Here is an 8,170-nt window from a genome sequence, read left to right as displayed (position 1 = left end):
TCTTTAAAATAAAAAAATATATAAAATACTTTGTTTTTATCTCATAGATATAAAAACAAAAGTTATTATACAAAGAGATTTTCTAGTATCCATTCAGAACAGATTTTAATAACTTTTTTTCCTGTTAGAAAGCATTTACTGTTTATCTGTTCTTAGAACTCCTACAGTGCATGAAAAAATGACAGAATTTTTAAAACTGAGTTATTTTTTAAGGTGTATAAGAAAGGCAAAAAGAAAGTAGAACACAAATAAAGTGACACAGAATTTACTTTGACAAGAATTGAACCCAAGACAATTTATCAAGTGACATAATTAAAGCCATCAATTATTAATCCTTGTAGTATGGAAAAAAGGGAATAATTTCTATGTTAAATAAAATGGCTTTTCTTTTCAGATAAACATGACCATTTTCCCATTAAGATTTCTTTGTCTTTTGCTTTTCATGGCAAAAGCTCTCCAAAGTGACAGTTGGGATTGTAAGCAGTTCTTGGAGGAATTTTGCAGAGAAGATCAGTGTGTAAGAAAACATGAGAAAGGAAGCAGATACACTGGCCTGGAAGAAGTGTCATTCTTTTTTCTTTTTTTGTCTTTTTGAGACAGGGTCTCATTATGCAGTTTAGACTGGCCTTGAACTCACTTTGTAGCCTAGGCTGATCTCGAACTCACAGTGATCCTCCTGCCTCAACCTCCCAAGTGAATGCTGGGATTACAGGTGTGCGCCACCATGCCCAGCTTAGAAGTGTCATTCTAAGCTGGGAACACTCTCCACAAACTGATTGGTCCAGTCTGTAAGGATGATGCTTGTATAAATTTTGTCTCTGTACACACATGCATGATCATCTCACACACATGTGATTGGTCATGATTTAATATCAATTTACTATTAACTGGTATGAGTCATATATACAAAGTCCATTTACAAATAACCACTTCTTGAACTTTTCTAGTTTTAAGAAGCACTTCACTCAAAGTCAGAGGAAAGGGATGCTTCTTTTCAAGAGAAAAAGCACAGGATTTTTTTTCTGAGCTCTTAATGTTCTTTGACCAAAGAAGTTGCTACAGAGCCACAGGGGTCTGCCCTGTTAATGGAGGAATCTATTCAATTGATAAGTGCTCCTTAATGCAAGTGCTAATCAATTCCTCTAACTGTTATAGACCTGAGCTTCTTTATGGTGTCCCTCTTGAGAGATGAAAAAGACACCAGATATTCCAATTCCTGGGATGTAAATATAAAAGTTCTGGAAGTCTAAGGGATAGTATAAACAAATGCCAAAAGAGGATTGTATGAGGCAAAAGTTCACACAACACACTCCATTTTAAACAAAATTCAAAAAGTGACTAATCCACAAAGCAATCCTTAAATTCATTTTTGTTCTGAAAAATCAGGGTAGAATTCTACCCAAATTGTTTTTCACTCAGTAAGGCACATTAAAGAAACATAAACCTGTAAGTTATCTAAATCTCCTTTTCAAGTGCTAGAACCAATTTTATAAAGTATCTGGGATGAAATAGCGTCCAAGTGTTGAAGCTTCTAGATGATCATAAAGGTGCTCTTGTAGTTATGATGTTGGAACCACTCAAGCAATTCCAGGTATCTGCATTTTAAATGTTTCCAACCCCTCCACACATCCAGAGGCCGGTGAGGTACCCTTTAACTTACTGATGATGGAAATTGAGCTACCAAAAAAGTGGACATCAATTTAAAATAAACTGCCCCTCTAGAAGTGGTAGGACTCTGAGCGGTGGGGCCAGAACATAATGGTACTTAAAGAAGTGAATAGAAATCAAGAGGATTTTGTCAGCGGGCACCATGTAGATTAATGGGAAATCGAGGAGGAAAGGGCAGTTGCATATGAGTTTGTGCAAGTCTTGAAATAAGAGCGCTTTTTGTTTGATTTGCTTTGGTTTGGTTGTGTTTTGTGGTACTGTGGCTTGAACCTGGGGGCTCTATTGCTAAGCTACATCTCAATTCCTCCTGTATTTTCATTTTTTATTTGACAGGGCCTCACTAAGTTGCCAGGCGGGACTCAAACTTGTGATCCTCTTGCCTCAGCCTCCCTCAGCCCTGGGATTGCAAGTGTTTGTGCCATTGTGCCTCGCTATCAGGGTATTTTATTTAAATGTTTTTAGAATGTGTTTATTCTCACGTGTGTAAACAAAAGGCTAGCTGAAGCCTCAATATCCCTATTCCTCAGGAGAAAATCAGATCTACTTGCATGGTGTACCAGCCAGGGCTGTTTCTCAGAGTTGATTTAAGCTTTATGTCTTGGCAGCAGAGTACTGTTTCTTGAAAACTAAATGAGATAAAGCCACAACAATCTTTCTCTCAGGGGAAGGCAGGCCCCCACATGATTTGAAGGCTGCATGAGGCCTACAGGATTTCATATTGGGTTTGAAGATCCAAGGTCAGGATTGCTTTCTGGTGAAGGGTTTCGAGGTCCTGAGACTTGTTCATCATATATTGACTATAGGATCTTGAACAAGTTAATAAAGTTAATAGCTAGGTCTCATTTCTTCACACAGCAATTGCAGGAGTGCAACTGGTTGGTACAACATCGGGACCGTAACCCCAACAGTTGGTGGCCAGCCCTATTGTTATGGAAACTGCATGTAGGAGAGAGAGGCAAGTGACATTTAATTAAACGACAGCTACCATGTGGCAGGCACAGTACTAGCTACCTTCATGTATTATTTCCTTAATTCCACAAAACTCCTGGAAGACAGATGGTCTTCTGCGTCCTAGGAGGCAAGAGTCAAGACACGAGCTAAGACAGCACAGCACAGCTGAGTAGAAAACACACCAAGTTGGAGGAGGAGCTTGTCTCATTGGAAACAGATGGCTACTAACTCTTCTCAAGCTAAGAGGTCATGATTCTGTAGTCCAGTAAGATGAGGACAGCACAGACAAAGCAATGGTCGCTTTTCTCAACACTGACAGGAATTGTGAAAAGAGAAAAATAAAACCTTTGAAATGCTGTGTTGCAGATGAACCAACACTTTCAATTTTTAGGAGCAACTCAAATAATTTACAATTAATGTTTTCTTGAAGTAACGAACTCTTGAACACATTTTATCCTGGAAGTTACGGCTTATAGTATAAAAAATGGTCGTAAGTGCAATGCTGCTTTGTGCTTGAAAGTAACAGTTTTATTTTTGTGGTGCTGGGGATCAAATCCGGGCCCTTGTGCATGCAAGGCAAGAGCTCTACCACTGAGCCACACCCCTGCCCAAGGAACTGTTTTTTTCTACTCTTCCTTACCTGCAAAGTGGTCAATTGCCACCTGGTGCTGGCAGAGTTCCACACCGTCCAGGAGAAAACAGCACTCCTAAATATGAAATGAGGCACAAGAATGCTGATTGGCTTCCCCCCCAAGGAACAGGCTTATCTTGAAAGCTGTTATTAACTATAATGAGTACTGTCCACGCAGATACACTCAGAAGTGAATTAGAGAGGAAAAGGGCCTCATGCAACGAGCCGGACTCGCGCCAGTCTTCACTGCCAGGGCCAGTGAAACCACGTTTCTGTTCACCTCTTCACAGAGCCTGGCCCCAGGGTTGCTCTCTCAGCTCAATTTATTGAGCTGCTTTATTAGTGCCTTTGCAGCTGCTCCGCCAGGCAGACAACAGTAGATGTCCACACTTCTCATAGCCACTCCTCCAAAGTTTTTAAGCCGAGGGGCCCTTTTCCTGTTTCCTGTAAATCCTGAAGATTTGGGACTCACACCAGATGAAGAACCAGATGAATGAATTTTAATTAATTTGTTTATGAAGACAGAAAAGATCCCTAAAAAGATCTATTGTCTGGCCTCCATTGGCAAGGCGTTAAGGCTAGGCATATGGGCAAGTCCTGCTGTAGTATTTTTCCTGGCTGACATGTATGTCTAAAATCTGGTGGAAATAATTTCAGGAAAAATTTAAAATATATCAGCTAATATTTTATTCTTGCAAAGTTCTGAACAGAATTTGTGATTTTCACTTGCACTCACTTACCAGTTAAAGTAAATGGCTATATCTTCTTTTAACTTTTATGATTGACTTGTAACGATTTTATAAATTAATGGGCTTCACGGTGACATTTCCAGAAACGCACGTATTATGCACTAATCATGTTCACCATCCTTCCCACTCAGTTTACTCTTTCTCTTCTCAGGCCCCTTCCAATTCTCTAATATTGCCTCTTCCACTTTCAGGTCATCTTTTTTTAATTTCCACATGGAAAGGACAACATGAAATAAGTGTCTTTCTGTGTCTGCCTTATTTCTCTCAACAGTTCCACTTATTTTCCTGCAATGGACAGGATTTCATTCTTCTTTATGGCTGAATAATACTCCAGCATATATGCTGTATTTTCTGCATCCACTTATCTGTTGACAGGCACTTAGGCTGATTCTGCACGTTGGCTATTATGAATAGTGCACAATAAACATGGACATGTAGGTGTCTGTTTGGTATGCTGGCTTCATTTCCCTTCAATCTGCACCTAGGAGTGGGGTAGCTAGATCATGTGGTAGTTCTAGTTTTAGTTTTTTGGGAGAGGAAACTCCCACTGGTTTCCATCATGGCTGTACTATTTTACATTCCAGTGGTGTGTAAGTGCTCCATTTTCTTCACATCTTCACCAGCATTTGCTATTTTTTATTTGTTTTGTTTTTCTATAATAGCCACTCCAACTGGGGTGAGATAAAGCTGCAAGGAAGTTTTGACTTACCTTTCCAGTGGGCCCATTTTCAATAAGCAGAGCTCTGCTTTCTTTGTGTAATTGCCTGTGATGAGTTGTCTCTGGTCATCTCAGCAGTCTCCTTTCTCACTTCTAAAGTGGAAACCACGTTTTGTAGAACATTTTCCATGTGGGTCACGATTTGATTTTCACTCATGGGAGGAACCTCTGTGAGATTTGAAAAGCTAAGCTGTACTCACAGGGGAACATGGCGAGAACAGCTTCCCTCTAGCTGGGCAGACTGAAGTCATTAAGGCCTGTTTATCTGGACCTTTCCCTGAAGCCAGTCGGACCCTCCCTCCATCAGCTCACCCACAGGTGTGGCAGCCTGTGTCCTGCATTAAGTCTTTTGCTCCCATCACACCCCCAGTGGCTGTATTTTCTAGCATGAAACCACTTCTGGTACTGTAAACTATGAGTGGCTGTTACAAAAGCTTAAGAAAAAAATTTCATAAAATCCTACAAACTTTGTTTAGTAAAAGACAAATAGTAGTAATTAATAGGTAGAATAGAAAAGAGAGTTTTTTACCCTTACAAACAGCTGCATTCACACAGGAAAATAAATGTTTTAATGTAGGGAAGGATTCTACATGAAGCACCTGTGCTGGTCAGATCCTAGTTTTTAGTTCGGGAAGCATTGCCTTTACTGCTTTCTCCCATATACTCTATGAGCAAGCCAGCTGCGCTGCCCAGTTCCCCAGGGTCACTTAGCATGCACCTTGGCAGGTGTCTCGTTTCACCCTGGCTATGTGCTGAAGTGTAATGTCCTGTTTGTTAATATCTGAAACAGAAACTCTTCTGACACTTAATGCATCCCACTGACATAGGCTAGCAGATTTCTTGTAATTGTTTGACCTTCTCATTCTCTCTGCATGTTAAAATGACTAAAGGACTGGATGTGCTAGAAGTTTAGTGCCCTGAAATTGTTGGAGGAAAAGGTCACACAAATCCAATAAACACAGCATTTCATTTTTCATAGGATGAAATCCATGATACAATACCACATACTTTGCAAAGTATAGAAAAGCACTAAACCCTCAGAGTCCTGGCATGTCTCCCTTCTACCCATATATTCGCCATATGTAAATTTATATTTGAATTAAATTCTCAGGCCCATCATTATTCCAGTGTCACCATAGATTATTTAATGGAATTTTTAAAAATGTATCTGGAAGGACTCCTGATCCAGAAAGACTCATTCTCCACTCCACAAAGCACCATGGAAAATAATACCAGGGAACACCCAAAGAACACTGAAACATGATGAGAAAGAAAATGTTTTGGAATGCTGGAAATGGAGAAACAATGTAGTGGCAGTCCACTTTATACCCCAACAAAAGGCAGCCACCAGAACCTTGAACTTCCCAATACTCAACACAGCAAAAGAAGACAGTCCAAGTGGGCTTCTTGCTCCCCTGAATCAAACAGGAGCCCCTTTGACAAATCAGACAAAGCCAACAGCACTAGCAAAGAGAATTCCTCAGGAGCCATTTAGAAGTCAAATATTTTTCCCTTTCCCCTGCCACCTGTCCAGAGCAACAACTAAAAAGACTATACAAAGATACGAACTCAAAAAAGAAATACACCAAGGTAGAATCTTAAAATATGTTGGAGTAACCTATAGGGAGGCAAGAAAAAAGGCATAAAAAGCAGAAGACTGAAATAAAAAGCAAATAATAAACAGTATAATTAAGCACTAATTCACCAAAAATTATCTTAGTCTATATGGTCTAAAAATAAAAGCAGAAATTGACAGAGTAAGTGAATATACACATGCACATACACTGATCACACAAGAAATGTACTTTGAATTCAATGACATGCATAAATTGAAAGGAAAAAAATTATTAAAAACACATATTAGACAAATATTAACAAAAAGGGCACAAATGTTTGCATTACTTTATAAAATATATCTTAAAGAGAATCAGTACATACAAAGAAGGATGTTACATAATGACAAAAAAATTTTCACCACCAGGAAGACAAATGATTCTAACGGTGTATGAATCACGTAGGAGAGCTATAATACACATGAAGCAAAAACTAATAAGGCTAAGACAAAAAAGAGATAAATCCACAATGATAGCTGGACTTTAATATCCCCTTTTTAGCAATTGATACAACTGCCAGGGAAAAGTATCATCAAGGATATAGGAAACCTGTAACATAATCAACCAAAAGGTTCAAAATCACAGTAACAGGACATTCCACCAAACAAGAGCGTAATACGTATGTTTCTCTCAAGTGCACATGGAGAAAATTCACCAAAATAGATCATGTCTTTGGCTGTAAAACAAACCCAAACAAATATAAAGAATTTAAATTATACAATATTTAATCTATAATTATCATTGAATCAAACCACCAGCTCATGCTAATTACTTAAGGAAACCTCCCTGCACCCGTCTCATCCCTGTCGGAGCTGGGCTAAAACCCGGACATCTTCAGGAACCACAGTGAGCCACCTCTACACCTCCCCCACCAGCATGTGAGGCAGGCAGAGCCTCAGACACCTTCTGGGGCCTTGGTGGCCAATACTTGCACCCCCACACCCCCACAGGAGATAGACTGAACCCCAGACATCTTCAGGAACCCTGGTGAGCCACCCCTGCACCTTCCCCATCAGTATGCGAGGGAGGTGGAACCCCAGACACCCTCTAGGGCCTTGGTGGCCACTCCCTGCATGCCCTGCATCCATATGGGAGCAAGGCCAAACTCTGGACATCTTCAGGAACCCTGCTGAACTGCCCTCATGCCTCCCCCACCAGTATGGGAACTGGGCTGGGTCCTGGGCAACATCTGAAGGCAACATCTGACCTATGCCCTCACACCCTTGTGGAGGCCGGGCTAAAACCCAGACAGCTTCAGGAACCGCAGTGAGCGTCCCCCACCCCTCCCCAACTGGTCTGGGAGCCTAATGAATTCAAGAAAGCTTTGGGAGCATCAGTGACTTCACCTTGCCCCCACATACCAGTGCAGGAACCATGCTGAGCACTGGGAACCTTCAGATCCTTGCCCCACCACTTCCACACCATCCTGGGAGTGAGGCTGAGCTCCAGGGAACCTCTGGATCTTCAAAAATGACAAAACGAAGGAGCAAAATGCAATCTCAGACCTGTACCCCACCCAAAACAAGTTCAGAAGACATCAACACAGAAGAGTCTGGAAGTCACACACCTGAAATTTCTAAAACAATAGCAACTGAAGTAAAGAAACAATTCTATCATGCCATAGAAGACATAAGATCAGAAATAATCTCTCAGGTAAAAAAAAGAAATGACAACAACAATGAAAGAATTGCTCAACACATCCAAAGATGACATAGATAAGAAAATAGAGGAGCATAGAAAATGCATGGAAACCTTGAATGAACAATATAGGAAAGAACTAGAATGTATGAAACAGATTCACACAGATATCAAGGAAATTAAAAATTCCATCAAAAGCTGG

This window comes from Chinchilla lanigera, unplaced genomic scaffold (genome assembly GCF_000276665.1).
Source record: "Chinchilla lanigera isolate Chin_1 unplaced genomic scaffold, ChiLan1.0 scaffold00033, whole genome shotgun sequence".
NCBI lineage: Eukaryota > Metazoa > Chordata > Mammalia > Rodentia > Chinchillidae > Chinchilla > Chinchilla lanigera.
This window is presented reverse-complemented; position numbering follows the sequence as displayed.